Genomic DNA, 17810 nt, shown 5'->3' on the forward strand with positions numbered 1-17810 from the left:
GTTTAAGGACAGCCACCTCAGCAACTTGGCAAGACCCAACTCAAAAAATAAGAAGGGCTGGGGATGTAGCTCAGTAGAGGAGCACACCTGGGTTTAAACCCCCCACCCACCCCCCAAAAAGGAAATTTTTGTCATTTGTACCAATATGAATGTATCCTGGAAAGCATAAATTTAGCCAGGCACAAAAAGACAAATATGCAATCTTATTTACGTACAGAATCTTTAAAAGCTTGAACTCACAGAAACAGAGAACAGAATGGTAGTTATCAGAAGGTGCAGGGTAACAGGACTGAAGAGATAATGTCAAAGGATACAAAATTTCAGCTAGTCAGGAGAAACAAATTCAAGAGACCTACTATACACCACAGTGACTATAGTAATGTAATATATACTTGAAACTGTTTTAAGAATACATTTTAAGCGTTCTAACCACAAAAAACAAGTATATAAGGTAATACATGCTAAAGCTTGATCATTTTGAACATATAACATTTTTGTCAATTAAAACAATTTTTCAGGGCTGGGGCTGGGGCTCAGCGGCAGAGCGCTCGCCTAGCATGTGCGAGGCCCTGGGTTTGATCCTCAGCACCACATAAAAATAAATAAATGAATAAAGGTATTTTTTTAAAATGTAAGCATAATATATTTTAAAAAACAATTTAAAAAAAATACAAAGTCAAAAGACTTTTGATTTTTAAAGCAGTCCTATGGAAACATTTGAGGTATCTTTCAAGGGGCTATCTACAGAGTTTTTACATATCAATAAGAAAAAGATGAAAATCTCAATACAAGTATTGGTAACAAACAGGTGTTTCATAGGGAAAAATCCACTGACATGAAAAAATATGTGAATTAATACAAAGACATAGGGAGTACAACTATACTTTGGTACCATTTTTTGCTTAGTAACTAATATTAAAAGTAGGATAATATTAATCAATGCTGAGGAAGGGAAGGCCCATCTCAGTGCTGGTCCTTTCAATATAGCATGCTTTCTGTCTAGATGCTAGGATCTTTTGATGAGAAAACACTCATGAACATGCAGCTTTTGAACAATAATCCTGAGATATGTAGGCAGGCACAAGATCAAGCTCTACATCATGATATAGGTGTTGTTACTATCATTCACTTTACAGATGAGTGAACTAAGGCACAGAGAGGCTAAGTAACTTGCTAGTAGAGCCAGTAGACATGGAAGTCAGAATCCAAACCCACGCCAATAGCTCTAAGGCTCTACACTTAGCCACCAAGTCTGCTGTCTCTCCTGCATATATTTTTCACTTTGTGTACCCACTGACTCAGCTTTTCTTCCTTTAGGAAGTTATTCTAAAAATAAACATCAGCAACTACGGGGGATAGTGGTAAATGCCTGTAATCCCACAATTCATGAAGCTGAGGCAGGAGGATCATAAGTTTAAGGCCATTCTGGGCTACTTGGTGAGCCTCTGTCTCAAAATAAAATAGACTGGGGTGTAGCTCAGTGGTAGGGCACCCCTAGCTTCAATCCCCATACCAAAATCAAAAGCACAACCAAGAAACTTTATATAAAAACATTTACTGCCACATTGTTTAAAATAGTAGTAAGTGGGCTTTCAAGACATCGCTGTCGCCTGTGGTCATTCTCTGTCAGCCATGGTCAATCTCACTGTGTATTTCAACATCACTATCGATGGACAGCCCTTGGATCATGTCTCCTTCAAGCTGTTTGCAGACAAAATTTCAAAGAGAGCAGAAATTTTTCATGCTTTGAGTAGTGGAGAGAAAATATTTGATCTTAAGGGTTTCTGCTTTCACAGAATTATTCCAGGATTTATGTACCAGGGTGGTGACTTCACATACCATAATGGCACTGGCAGCAAATCCATCTATGGGGAGAAGTTTGATGATGAAAACTTCATCCTGAAGCATACAGCCCTGGCATCTTGTTTATGGCAAATGCTGGGCCAAATACAAATGGTTCCCAGTTTTTCATCTGTACTGCCAAGACTGAGTGGTTAGATGGCAATCATGTGGTCTTTAGGAAGGTAAAAGAGGGCATGAACATGGCAGAAGCCATGGAGTGCTTTGGGTCCAGGAATGGCAAGACCAGCAAGAAGATCACCATTACTGACTGGATAACTCTTAACACATTTGACTTGTATTTATCTTAACCACCAAACCATTCCTTCTGTAGCTCAGAAGAGTATCCCTCCACCCAATATATTCACCATATCCCATATCTTTGTGTTCTTACTATAGTTATTTGGGTTCCATATTTTCCTTATTTCCCTCCCAAATGCAGCTGGATTGCAGAGTTAAGGTCATGATTATAAATAAAAACTAAATGACAAAAAAATTAAAATTAAATAACATGGTATTAAGTAGAAACTATGTATTGTAGCATTACATAGAGAGTGAAAATGCAGGTTTTATATATATATAAATATAGTCATATATATAAACTATATATGTATATATAGTCATACACATATATTTCATAAATCTGGAAGGATATACTTAAATTTGGAGGTGTAATGATTTGGTATTAGAAAAAACAAAATACTCATTTAAGATTTATATTACCATGTTTCATTTTATATAACTGTTTCTCAATTTTGAAAAAGTTTGTTATACTTGTTTTTAAGGACTACTTTGATAGCCATTATTAGGAAAAGATATTACACTTTTGCACAGTTCTTGATCATCCTTTTAGTGTACTGATAACTCCCACTATGAAGAACTCATGGGCATGCTAGAGAAAGGTACACTAGCCTAACAAAGCATACTGTGCATAGTGGCATAAGGAACTAATTCCACTAACACCATGAAGTGAGACCAACTGAATGCAGACCCAGTTGTTAAATGTTGTAATCCTAACTCGAGAGCAGGGCTATCAAATACTGTGGTAATCCCTGTACTGTTTATACACACATCAGAATGTTCTAATAAAACATACCACTTCCAGGAAGCAGTCAGAGAAATGATCACTCCAGTCCCTAATCTTTTGCATATCATGATACTTCCCAGTCACAGAAAGGTAAGAGGTAGGGTACTGGCCATTAGGGACAAGTACCAGTTTAGAAAAATGATTTTTTTCCTGTTTTAAAAACACAGCAATAACAACAATCACCTTTGAATATATTTTTAAATGCTCAGTTAAAAATAAAAGTGTTGTTTATTTTACTTTTTTAAAAAAAGCTTTACTAAAAGATTTAAAATACATCTGCCCAGGAGGATTACAAGTTTGAAGTCAGCCTGGGTAACTTTGCAAGACCCTTTCTCAAAATAAGAAGGGCTGAGAATGTAGCTCAGTGGTTCTGTACCCCTTGGTTCAAGCCCCCATCCCCTCCCCCACAAATGCATTTGCCTTTAATTGTACTACTTTTGCAAATTATCTTAAGTCTAGAACATCTTTTTAAACTATAATTTTCTATTTATGACCCAAGGACATACTGAGACCGAAGCCTGCAAAAAGCTACTCTGCAACTTCTAAACCTGAGTCATGAATTCAATTCACCTCCCCCTTATCACCAGAAGCTCAAAAAATTAGAAGCAGCTAGACAATGCTGGGTATTTTTAATCTAAACAGGCTCCCCAAGGTATCTATTGAGGCCATCAGTCCCCTATGAGAGGAATGTGAGGCCATCCCTCAAAATGAGGTTGAAGCAGCCTCAGCACCCAGGCTTTGCTCACTGGGCTTTAGGATGCCCAGATTCCAACTCTGCCCCAGTTGGACAGAAATTAGTAAAGTCAAGTTTTCACTACATCAACAATGAGTGGTAACTCTTTACCGTGATCCATTTATATATATAACTGAATTGAAAATCCATTTGATACAGATTTTTTAAACTAAAAAAGGTATAAAACTTTAAGTGTTATTATAAAAATAAGAACTGGCTCACTCGTCAATAATTCAGAAAATCAATCTGAATGATGGAATTTTTTCAAAAGACCTTTTAACTTTCAATATCTAGAATGGAACAAACAAATTAGTACCTGTTGGAAAGCCCTGTAGAATATGTTTCTTTCCCCATTTAAAAAATGCCTCTCTTTTCCTCACTAAACAAGTAATGGATGCCAATTTATTAGAAAATAAAAAAATATCAAAGATATTCATTATTAACATTCTGGTATTTTTCTTTCTAGTCTTTTATTTGTACTTGGGACCACATGTTCCTTTTAAACAAAACTGTAATCAAACTAAATATTACTATTTACATTCTATTAGTTTATGCATTTTCTATGTTGTTGCACAATCATGTTGCTATATGTTATTTCATCCACTGTAACTCAGAATAAATGAATATAAAATATATAATGGAATTATTGACAGTTTCATAACAGTCTGAAATATTTAGTTAGAGACAAACATATTAAGAATTCCAGGCTTCTAAAAGCTAAACTTAATTTCTGGCAAGCATGACTGGTAATTACAACCAAAAGCCAAATATTATGGAGTCCTTTTTTTAGACTAAGCAGTTTTGCCACTCAGCATGTATAATCACTGAAACACTTCCAGCATAATGATATATGTTCAGCTACTGGCAACCATAAATGTTTCTGAAAGCTAGAGAAATGTGAAAATTCTCTAATATGACTTGCAAAGTGAAAGTACATGTGAATGAATTTCAAGTATAAAACTGTGATCATAAACACTATGGTATTCAGAGAAAATTCATAATCATATATATTTTTCACCTATGAGAAATAGCTATGCAAATCATCACAAAAACAAAACCCAATATTGAAAAAATTTTAATCCATACTAGACCTAGTTCATATAAGCACATCAAAGTATTTTCAAATTCTATATGAAATTATTGAGGGTAAATCATTTGAATTTGAAAAATAGTTCAAGACAAAGCACTTTTGTCTTGACAATTTTAAGAACTACTAGTATGGTATTTCACAGAATAAAAGGTGTCACTTATTTGGGTTTGTCTGATATTTTTCTCACAACTAGACAGGAATGAGACAAAAATAGTACCAGAAAATTAAAAAGTACTCAAAAGATAAACCAATGGGAGTATCACAAAGGGACACAGGAGTCAACAAAAGAGCTCCCAATGACTAGAGCTAGAACAATTTGAGCAACAAAATATTGGGTTCTAACCCAAGGTATATGATAAATATCTGTGAGTTTTATTGATATGAATAAATGATTAATGAAATGGGGAAAAAAATCAGACCAATCCACTGAACACAAGAATTCCAATTTATGTAGACACTGCCTCCTCAAGAAGGTGGGGCACCATTCCTTATCCCTTTGGTATGGGCTGCTCCATCCAAAAAGCAAAGTGGGGGCGGAGAAAGAAAACAGTGTAAAACATCTGATAGATACCACCTCAGTCAAGTGATAAGTGCATCACCAGTGATAATTCATGATGACATCACATACCATCGATATGCGGTGATAAGAGCATTTAGCTGGGTGCTGTGACACACACCTGTAATCCCAGCTGCTTGGTGGGAGGACATTGAAGCAGGAAGATCACAAGTTAAAGTTCAGCCACAGCAGTTTAGGAAACACTGCCTCAAAAAATAAAAAAGGTCTGGGGATGTAGCTCAATGGTAGAGCACTTGCCTAGCACAAGCAAGGTCCTGGGTTCAACTTCCAGTTACCCCCAGACCACCAAAAGGCATTTTATCACTGTATTCTTACAGTTAAGAACCCATAATCCCTGTCCAGGTATGAGAAACATATCAGACAAACCCAAATTGAGGGATGTCTTATATTCTGTGGAATACAAGCTGTCAAAAGTCATTTTTTAAAAAAAATGGTAAGTCTGAAAAACTGCCACTGTTCAGAGAAGCCTAGGGTATGGTGACTAAATATAAGGTTGTTTTGTGGATGAAATCCAAGACAGAACAGGGATACAAAGCAAAACCGAAAAATACATAAATAAAGACTTCAGTTGATAACAATGTATCAATATTGGTTCTTTATTTGTAACAGACATTTCACATTAATGTAATATGTTATTAAGGGAAACTGAATATGGGGCATGCAAGAACTCTGAGCTGTCCTTCCAACTTTTCTGTAACTTGATCAAACTACTCTACAGTTTGAAGTCTATACATTATATATATGTACATATATACACACATACATGCATATTAAACTGATAGATATTCAGGCATAGGTAGATCACACACACACACACACACACCCTTCAGTTCCAAGAAGGCAGGGATACTGTTTTGTTCACTACTCTATATTCGCAGTTAGACCATCTCCTAGCACTCAATAAACACTTTTGGCACAAACAAGCATGTTTTATGACACTGGTTTTACTTCAATACTTCCTCGTTATTCCTTTATTTCTATTAATCTACCAAAAAATGTTATGAAGAAAAAGTATCATCTAATTCTGGTCAAGAAATTAGCAAACATTTGTGTTGGCAGGTATAGCTCAGTGGTAAAGCATTGCTTAGGATGTCCAAATCCCTGGGTTTAATCCCCAGCACTGCCCCTGCAAAGGGCAAACATTGATTATCAGAGTCATTCAACCAACATTTGTTATATCTTCACCACAATCCAAAATTGACACTGGGTGCTGAGGACTCAAAAAAAAAATTTAAACACATTAAAATAAACACACACACACACACACACACACACAGTTTAATTGTGAGGAAGGAAGTTGGGAGGCTGGCTAATACACAGATGATAATGATACAAAACGATTAAGTGTGAGATACTTGCTTTGGGTATCCTGGGATAGTATAGCAGGAGCATCCAGCCTGCATAGGATGGTAAATAAATACCAAGGACTCAAGAGCAAAGAAAGGCATGTGGGCCCCAAACAACTGTTGTGTGGGCAGACAGAGTAGAGCTCAGTGATGGGTGGGACTGGAGAGATGTGGTGGCATGGTGGTACACCAGGCCATCAAGAGGCCTAGAGAGTCACTGGGGAATGTTTTTTCCCCACATTCTTTTTTTATTGGTGCATTATAGTTGAACATAATTATGGGATTTATTGTTGTCTAACAATAAATACATGTTAGACAACAATAAATCCCATCATTATGTTCAACTATAATACGCCAATAAAAAATTATATATAATTCTTTTTATAATATAACAATATAATTTGGCTAATATCACTCCCCGACACTTCCCCCACTCCAGGAATAGTTTTTAAGAGGGCAGTGGAATGGTTAAGATGATGACTTCAATTGATCCCATCTCTCTGGAGTCATAGTGGGGCAGGGATTAGGCAGAATGATCAATATGAAGTTATGAAAGCAAAGGTGTTCAACTGCAATATACTGATGAGCTAGAGATGAGAAATATTTTAGGAAGTAATAGAGGCAACTAGGCAATTATTAAATGGCCATGCCTCTTAACTCATTTTTACATTTTATCTCTTTCCCTCTTTAAACAATTCCCCTCACAGCAGACAGAATTATCTTTTTTAAAAATACTTTCTTTAGTTATACATGGACATGATACCTTTATTTTTATTTATTTATTTTTATGTGGTGCTGAGGATCAAACCTAGGGCCTCACACGTGCTAGGCGAGTGCTCTACCATTGAGCCACAACCCCAGCCCTCTTTTGAAAACATAGAGCAGCCCATCTCAGCCGCAGTGAAATCTGTCAATGGCTGCTTATTATCTTCCAAAATTAAACTTAGTGTAGTCTCTTAAAGGCAATATCACATTCCTGCTTTCTTCACCTTCATCCTGTGCTATCCTCCTCCAGCCATAGTCTGTTCAATTCCTTAAAACTATCAAGCTCCTTCCTGGTTAAGAGCCTAAAATATTCTTTTTCTTATTCTACAGATCTCAGCCTAAATGTTACCTCCCAGGAGGCCCAACTAAAGAAAAGGTATCTTTCCTATCACACCAATCACTCTCCATCACAGCACCCTCTTTTGTACTTAAAATAATCTGCAAGTAGAGTTGATTCTTGTTATGTGGGTTAGTTATATTCCACAAAGTCACTGCAAGCCCTTTACCATTGCTCCTATGAGAAATCAGAAATACTTTACCATTACCAAGTAGTCAAATACCTTATCATTGCTCCTGGAGGAGGAAACCGAGGGTTAGATTCTTGCAAATCTCTGGTCATATCATGTTTTTGTTTTTGTTTTTTTGGTAGTGCATTCTGTCTATTTTTATATGGTGCTAAGGATTGAACCCAGTGCCTCATGCATGCTAGGCAAATGCTCTACCACTGAGCCACAGCCCCGGAGCCCACATCATGTTTTTGTTTGTTTTGTGGCAGAAATAAAGATGGAACCCAGGGCCTTGAGCACGTTAGGCAATTAATTGTTCCACCACTAAGCTACATCCCCAGTCTTTTTTTTTTTTTTTTTTTTAAGTTTTAGGTGGCCAAAATATCTTTTACTTTATTTTTATGTGGTGCTGAGAATCGAACCCAGTGCCTCATTCACACTAGGTGAGAACTCTACCACTAAGGCACAACCCCAGCCCCCGCCCCCAGTCCTTTTTTTAAACTTTGAGATAGGTCTAACTTGCCCAGGCTAGCCTTGAACTTGGGATCCTCCTGCCTTAGCCTCCCAAGTAGCTATAGGATTACTGGCATGAACCACCACACTTGGTCACATCATTTTTTTGACAACCAATCAATATATAACCTAGTTTCATGTGTGTTTCTGCTTAAAGATGTCTTATTCAATATACTATATATTACTGGTTAACACTAAACTCATAGCCAAAAGCATTGTAACAGATGCCAGAACAGAATTTATCTAAACAAACATTTTCTACATAAGGCACATCATAATCTTCTTGTATTCAGGAACACTAGAATTCTTTAGCAGTGAAGCACTTGGGGGCCACTGTAAACAGCAGAATCACTTAAAAAATTACTAAAATGGAAAAAACACAGAATTAATCCACAAAAATATTAGTTTACAATATGAGAGCAAACACAAGTGTTGTCTTGCTGTAATACAGCTGAGAATGTATGTATGAGGTCAGTCAGGTTTTTCAATACTTTGCCCATATCCATGAATGACTGCAGAAGTGCTGCGAGTACTGACTCTGGAGTTACAAATTAATTTTAGTGAATAGGTGGATTCATAAATAAGGACTCTGTAAATAATGAGGGTCAACTGTATTTGATAACCATTATTTGCTTTATAATTTATAAACCCACAAGTCTGTCCTCTTAGCATGACATTCAACAAATATTTGAGAATAAATAAAATGTATAAATGCACAACAGGAAGGTTGATATATAAGCCTAAAGGTCAATAATGGGAGAAGTTTAAGATAAAATAAAGAAGCTAAATAATCATGGATGTGGTTAATTTCTGGAAAAGAATCTGAACAAGGTACAAAGATAAAAATTACAGGATGGTTAGGTCAGACCTTTATGAAAAGATGATTCTTAAGCTGAGAACTGAGAAATGCAAAAGAGCAAGTTATGTGAAGCAGAGTATATAGAAATTCCAGGCAAACAGAACAGCAATGTGAAAGGGCTGAAATAGGAAAGTGTTCTAAACACTGTCTATTTGAAAGTTAAAATGAAAAGCTGATATATAACATTGTCTGAGTAACTATCACAAACTCTCCTACACTTGTAGAAGAAGTAACTTCAACTTGTTAAGCACACAGAGTAGTCTAAGAAGGTTTACTTCTGAAAGCCTTGTTTTTAAAACAAAAACAACTTAGATAACTACATAGACATTACTATGGTTTGAATGTCTGTTCCCTCCAAAACTTGTGTTGAAGCCTAATTGGCAATATAACATTATCAAGAGGTGGAATCTTTAACAAATGATTAGGCAAGAGGGCTCTGTGGATTGATGCCATTATAAAAGGGCAAGTTTGTCCCCCTCTCTCACCCTCTTGCTTTCCACCATGTAGTAATATAGCCAAAAAGCCCATGCCAGATGTCAATATCTTATTACTGCACTTCCCAGCCTCCAATACCGTGTGCTAACAAATTTATGTTCATTGTAAATTATCCAGTTTCAGGTACCTTGTTATGGTAGTACAAAATAGACTAACAAACATACCAAGACCTGACAGTCATGAATTTGATGGAACTGGAGAATTCATCAATGGAGGTACATAAGAACAAAGAATGTGGGCTGGGGTTGTGGCTCAGTGGCAGAGTGCTTGCCTTGCACATGTAAGGCACTGGGTTTGATTATCAGCACCATATAAAAATAAACAAACAGTGGTACAGAATAGAGGACACAGAGACAAACCCACATAAATACAGTTATCTCATACTAGACAAAAGTGCCAAAAACATTCAAATGGTGCTGGCAAAACTGGAAACCCATATGTAACAAAATGAAATTAAACCTCTGTCTCTCACCCTGCACAAAAATCAACTCAAAGTGGATCAAAGACTTGGGCACTAGAACAGAGACCCTGTGTCTAACAGAAGAAAAAAAATAGGCCCAAATCTTCACCACATCAGCTTAGGATCTGACTTCCTAAACAAGATTCCTAAGGCGCAAGAAGTAAAATCAAGAATCAATAAGTGGGATGGCTTCAAATTAAAAAGCTTCTTCTCAGCAAAGGAAACAATAATGTGAAGAGAGAGCCTACAGAGTTGGAGAAAATCTTTACCACATGGACCTCCAATAAAGCATTAATCTCCAGGATATGTAAAGAACTCAAAAAATTTAACACCAAAAAATCAAATAACCCAATCAATCAATGGGCTAAGGAACTAAACAGACACTTCACAGAAGAAGAAATACAACTGATCATAAAATATATGAAAAAGTGTTCAACAACTCTAGCAATTAGAGAAATGCAAATCAAAACTACTCTAAGATTTCATCTCACCGTGTCAGAATGTCAATCATCAAGAATACAGGCAACAATAAATGTTGGCGAGGATATGGTGAAAAAGGTACACTCATCTATTGCTGGTAGGACTGCCAATTGGTGCAACCACTATGGAAAGCAATATGGAAATTTCTCAGAAAACTGGGAATGGAACCACCATTTGGCCCAGCTATCCCACTCCTTGGTTTATACCCAAAGGACTTCAAATCAGCATACTATAGTGATGCAGCCACATTAATGTTTATAGCAACTCAATTCACAATAGCTTGACTATGGAACCAACCTAGGTGTCCCTCAATAGATGAATGGATTAAAAAAAATGTGATATACAGATACATATATATATACATATATATATATATGCATATATATATACATACACACACACACACACACACACACAATGGAATATTACTCAGCTTTAAATAAGGGGTGAAATTATGGCATTTGCCAGTAAATAGTTGGAGTTGGAAAATATCATGCTAAGCTAAATAAGCCAATCCCACAAAACCAAAGGCCAAATGTTTTCTCTAATATGTGGATGCTAATTCTCCATAAGGCAGGGGAGCACTAGGGAAGAATAGTGTTACCTTAGATTAGGTGAGGGAAGTGATGGGAGGGGAGGGAAAGTAATGTGGGGATAGGAAAGATAGTAGAATGAAACAGACATTATTACTGTATGTATACATGTGACTATGTGATCAATGATTCTGCAACATATACACTCAGAAAAATGAAATTATATCCCATCTATGTATAATATATCAAAGTGCATAAATGTGTTCTACTGTCATGTATAACTAAAACAAATTTAAAAATTTAAAAAAAGAATTACAAGGAAAAGATAAAGAACAAAAACATAAACAAAATAAAGATATTATGCCCATGTGTAATTTAAAAATATTTTTTTTAAAAAAGAACAAAGAACATTAACAGGAGCTTTCTGACTTCTCCATTCCCAAGGACTAGATCTTAACCCCTTTGGCCTGTTGCTTCTCTTCTGTGCTCATTCACTTTCAATAAACCAAAGATTATTCATATTTTGGTTATGCAATGTAATAAATCTGCAAAGTGGTAACAGTAATCAAGGACATGACATGGCTTTTCTCACTCTGAGGAAGTAAAATTGTAGAACCCAGTGAATACTAGAAAACCACATAAAAAAGTATCTAATAAATTTTCCTTCATATAATAGGTACTAGGCAAAATTACTTTTATATGTGAATAATTACAGTAATAAACACTGATAAAGCAGGAGGAAATTCACCATTAGAAACAGCAAAATCATTCAGGCAATGAACAGACCACCAGTGGTCCCCACCATTACTGGGAATATATTATTATGAATAAATGAAACCACAGGAAAGGCTCATTTCCTCACGATATGTACTTACAGAGAGGTCAACTACTGTGGGTTCCAGGAGAGAATATATTTCTAGTGCTTAAAGCACGGAGAGGATGGATAATGGGTGACTGATTAGAAATTAAGAGGAGAAAATAAGAAATATTTTAAATATCAACTCATGTCCAGCAGAGTAAAAGTGTTCTCTGATTGGTCATTATGTAGAACACCTATCTAAATCTATCTAAATAAAAATAACATAGCCAACAAAAAATTTGTTATTCCTATGAGAAAATGCAACCCTCGTTTACCACAGTGGCTAGCCTTGACTTCTTTGGACACCTCAGAGCACTAACACTAGAGAGTTCCAGGGCCTTACTTGGGTCCTCAAAGACTTGCTGGGGAACACAGCAGACATAGCTAAAAATGGTAGGGTGCTTACCTAGCTCAAGGCCCTAGGTCTGATTGCTAATACCACCAAAAAGAAAAAAAAAAAAAAAAAAGCTTACTAATCCTCTTATACAGTGGCTATTTAAAAATTCAATCTATTGAGAGTGCTTATGTTAATGACTACTATACTGGACAGTGTAAAAAAAGAGAATATTTTCACCACTGCAGAAGTCCTACTGGACAGTCCTCCTCTATTTAAGAAAAAAGGTCTCTCACTTTCTATAGCATCATAAACGAAAGCAATGAATGTACACAATGTCACTGAATTATATACTTAAAAATGGCTAAGACGGAGGGGGGGTGTGTGCTGAGGCCGGGGATCAGTGGTAGAGCGCTTGCCTAGCATGTGTGAGGCACTGGGTTCAATCCTCAGTACCACGTAAAAAAATAATAAAATAAAGATATTGTGTCCACCTATAATTAAAAATAAATATTTTTAAAAAATGGCTAAGATGGTAAATTTTACATTATATGTTCTTTACCACACATTTTTAAGGCAGCTGTTAGACTCTCTCCATATATTTTGAGGTATGACACAAATTTAATTAGAACTTCTTCAAGCATGGAGCATGCCAAAGCCAAAAGTTGTAAATAGCTGAAAGTTCACAAAAAACAGCTAATTCCTATAGGCTAGTTCTATTGCCCATGAGGTCAATAAGTAAAAGCAAGCCATCTGAATCAAAGTTAGGACTATCTTTAGGACTTCAAAAGTATAAAATAGGGAACTAGGTGTAATTCAATGGTAGAGTGCCCCTTGGTTCGATCCCCAGGGTTGGGGGAAAAAGAAAAATAAAAGAAAGGAAAAAACCCAAGGAAAACAGGTAAATCAGTGGACCCTAGGAAATGAACTTGCATGCTTTTATTAAAAAATGTCTTTAAAAGGTTGAAAAATAAACTGAGTATTAAACTCAACAAGCTTGAAACATGATAAAAGAAACTAAAAGAAAGGACTTATAATAGGAAAAGGAGAAATTAACAAAAGACAGAAAACAAAAAGGAGAGGGCATAGACTGTACCATGAAGAAAAAAAGATAAAATGTGAACATTATTTATTCCTCACTCCCAGCACTTATGCCAGGTGCTAGAAACAGAATGTTGAAAAGAACCAACATATGCTGTCTGGATCCAAACCACAGTCTTTTAGAAAGAATTTCTAGAAGGAAAACTTAGGACATCAGTATTTCTAGCTTCCATTTTTATTCTGTGTATTTTGACTTTGTTCGTACTAAGAACTAAAAATTAACATTGTATTCAGTATTTTCCTGGCGATCTGAATTTTCTCTTTTAGAATCACAACACACAGTTATAGTAGAAAAATCCATATATTTCTCAGTTTCAACACCCTGTTCATTTCTCTATTTCTTTGCATTTTTATTAGTGCTTCTTCCTCTGTCATCCTATCTGTAGTTTAAGTTTGTGGATGTTAATTTAGACAGAATACCAAAACTCTTATGGGGGCCTGTGGCGGGGGGGACTTAGGACCAATATACCCCCTCATTTGGAATACAGGGTGTATCATATAAATGGATGGTGATAAAAGCATCAAGCATATGCTGCTGCTTTATCGCACAATAAATAATTTACAACTAACGTAAGATATCAATTTCATTCTGTCTCTAGTTACTTGATACTACATCACATTCATTATTTTATCACAACTGAAGGTAGTACTTCTGCTCAAAGCCATGTGGCTAAAGACTAAATTATATTTTCTTGGTCGTAATATGCATGTAGCATGTTCATCTACTTCTATCTTTTCTATTTTCCATCTTAAGGGTTTTGAAAATATAAAAGAAACTAAATTTGCAAGTCTCCTTTCTATTAAACAGTCTAATTAATCAACCAAGTATAAAATGACAAAGAACTGTTTTCACTTTGTCATTTTCTCAAACAGAACATAAGAACTCCTTGACCTTAAATTCAGATGACATCATTGAGGGGAGGAACTCACTCTTTCCTATTGTACTGGTCCAATTTCTGTAATATTGTACAATTAGGAAAAAGCGACAAGACATTTACATCAGCAGTTAATGAAATACTAACTAAATGCTACAATAATCTAACAATTACATAGATATAATCCACTAGTATCAAATTATTACTATATAGTTACTATTTGCTTTATCAGAATCATGTTAGTACAAAAATATCTGTGAGCTTCAAAAAGAACACCAGCATTTTTCACTGCAGAAGCAACAATATGTCCCTGCTGGAAATAGCTAAAAGAACTGAAGGATTTGGAATTTAATTTCATGATCCCATGTCCACTTTGCCTCTTTTAGACAATACTGATTCATTCAATATCACTGAGTATTTATGTTCCAGGCACCAAGAAAGCCAAACTTAGGTATGGTAATATTTATCTTATTTTTAAATACTTTTTAGTTGTCAATGGACTTTTATTATTTTATTTATGTATACGTGGTGCTGAGAATCGAACCCAGTGCCTCACAAATGCTAGGCAAGTGTTCTACCATTGAGCCACAACCCTAGCCCTAGGTACAGTAATATTTAGAAGAGACAAAGGATACTTCAAAATTCCTAAAAGTCTAAAAATCATCTTTATTTGTTTGTTTGTTTTGGGGGGGTGTAATTGGGGATTGAATCCAAGGGTGCTTTACTACCAAGCTACACCCCAGTCCTTTATTTTGCCCAGGCTGGCATGCAATTTTCAATCCTCCTGCCTCAGCCTCCTGAGTCACGGCACTTATAGGAATATAACACCATGTATATATTTTTAAAATTTTTAAAAAATTATTTTAGTTGTAGATGGACAGTTCATCTATGTATGTATGTGATGCTGAGGATCAAACCCAGGGCCTCACGTGTACGAGACAAGTACTATGCCACTGAGCCACAACCCCAGCCCATGTATTTGTTTTTAAAAAGGTTTTTTAGTGTAAAATTATACTTAAATACTAGAAATGTGATGTCCTGGCAATAATGTATAAAAACCAGATCACAAAACTACTATGTAGATCTTGAAAACTGGGAAACTAAGAGCCTAAGTTTAGACATCACAAAGAAGCATTCAATTTGTGTTAAATCTCATGTTAGTACAATAGTAGCAATATGCTAGTAAAAACCATGTTTTATAGAGAAATCAATAAGGAAATGATGAACTAAAAGCAGCAAAATATTGGTTCCAAAAGTCATTCAATAGTAGGCTTCTGTTGGTTAGGTTCACTAAGTGTTCTGGTTCCTAGTATCTGCTTAGTAATATGCTCTATTTCCCAAATATGTCATATTACACTTAGCTATCTTCTGTCATATTTATCTCTTCTATTTTACTTTTCAAAGAATCACTTTATTATGACATAACCGAAATACAATGAATTGTATATTTTTTAAATGCACAGTTTGGACATATGGAAAAAATAATCAAGAAACAAACTATCACCATGACCAAAAAGATAGGTATATAATCACTCCCAAATTTCCCGAAGATCTGTTGTTATAGCTACTTCTCTTCCTACTCTTAAACCTCCTCCCAGGGCAAACACTTATGTTTCCATCTCTATAAGGAGTTTTCATTTTCTAGAACTTTAAACAAAAAGGAATCATAGGACAAGTGTTTTATAGCCTGGTTTCTTTCACTTAACATTAAGTATTGTGAGACCCATTAATATTGTTAGGTGTATCAATAGTTCATTCTTTGCACGGCTGAGAAATCTGCCATTATATGTATACATCATAATTATTTTATTCATTCACTTATTGATGGACATTAGATTATTTTCAGTTTTAGTTATTACACGTAAGGATCCTATGAACATGCATGTACATACAAGTCTTTATATATACACACACATTCCTTTTTACTAGGAAAAATACTTAACATCATATGGGTAAGTATATAATTTTATTTTTTTTAAAGTGAAAAATTTCCAAAGCAGTACCATTTTGTATGTCTACCAGCAGAGTATGAGAACTGCAGTTACTCAATTCCTAGCCAATACTTGGTATGGTGGTTTAATTTCCATTTTTTAATAACATCAAGAATCTTATGTGCTTATTTGGCACCTGTATATATATTCTTTAGTGATGTGTCCAAATCTTTTGCTCACCTTCTTAGAATTAAGAAGTCTTTGGTCAGATGTATAACATGTAAAATTTCCTTCCAGTCATTGATTTATATTTCCATTCTCAGGCATTTAAATTTTATTAAATCCAACTTACCAAATTTTACTTAGGTGGAACTTGGTTTGAATCACATCTAACAAATCTCTACATAACTCAAGGTCACCAAGATTTTGTCCCAATACTTTCCCTAGAAATTTTAGTATTAGGTTTCACATTAATTCTATGATCCATTTTAAGTTAATTTTCAGATACCATAAGGTATAGAGAGAAGGTATAGACTGAAGTTCACTTTGTGCATACTCATATCCAACTACTTGAGCACTTTTTGCTGAAAATATTATCCTTTTCTGTGGTAAGCCATTCTTATAGACCGTGGCCGCCATTAGAAGATGGCGCCGGCTTCCACTGTGGCCTGTGATAAACAACTCCTTTTACGGAGAGTTGGCGCGCAATCCCTTACCACCCTATGAGAGAGATCCACGTGGCGGCTTGGGATTGGGACGCGGGGGGCTTTATTAAGCTGTGCTTGGGTGTGTCGGGCGGCGGGCGCTAGAAGATGATACATGACTCAAGGCCTGAATAAACTGCTGAAAGAAGAATCCTGTGTCGTGTTTTCCTTTGCCGGCGAGGGGTCGCGACAGTTGGTGGCCCGCACGGGGAACATATTCCTCGAACCCAGGATCCAGAACTTTCAGCAGTCAGGGTGGTGCACCAGTAAGTTCCCAGGTAAGTGGGAATCCGCAAGTAAGTAGCGGGACGCTCCTCTGTAGAAAAGGAGAGAGCGGGGATTTCATAGAACGGAACGTTCCTCCATAGAAAAGGAGAGAGCGGGGATTTTTGTACTTTCACTTTCATTATATCTTTGGAGACATTATGGGCGCTACCTCTTCAAGCCCAATTTTGTTGGCCCTAGATGGGTTGCTACGTTCAAAAGGACTTAAGGTAAAGCAGAGCACTTTGCAGATGTTTTTGAGAGAAGCTGATATAGCAGCTCCTTGGTTTGCCTTTTCAGGGAGTCTTACGATTCCTAGCTGGGACAAATTAGGGAAAGATCTCGATTTCGCTCGTGAACAAGGCACCTTAGAGGGTGGTGTTATACCACTTTGGAAGTTAGTTAGAGGATGTATAGCAGATAGTAAATGCCAAGAAGCTGTGAGTGCTGTCTCTTATA

At 36.0% G+C, this 17810-nt stretch overlaps 1 protein-coding gene and 1 pseudogene across 3 annotated transcripts in view; one reads left to right on the forward strand and one right to left on the reverse strand.

Moving 5' to 3' along the window:
- Positions 1-17810, reverse strand: part of Kiaa1958 (KIAA1958 ortholog) — a 150171-nt gene that overhangs the window by 94630 nt on the left and 37731 nt on the right. The gene's annotated exons all lie outside the window — the stretch shown is intronic.
- Positions 706-2507, forward strand: LOC125610666 (annotated as a pseudogene).

Source organism: Marmota marmota, unplaced genomic scaffold (genome assembly GCF_001458135.2).
Source record: "Marmota marmota marmota unplaced genomic scaffold, marMar, whole genome shotgun sequence".
NCBI lineage: Eukaryota > Metazoa > Chordata > Mammalia > Rodentia > Sciuridae > Marmota > Marmota marmota.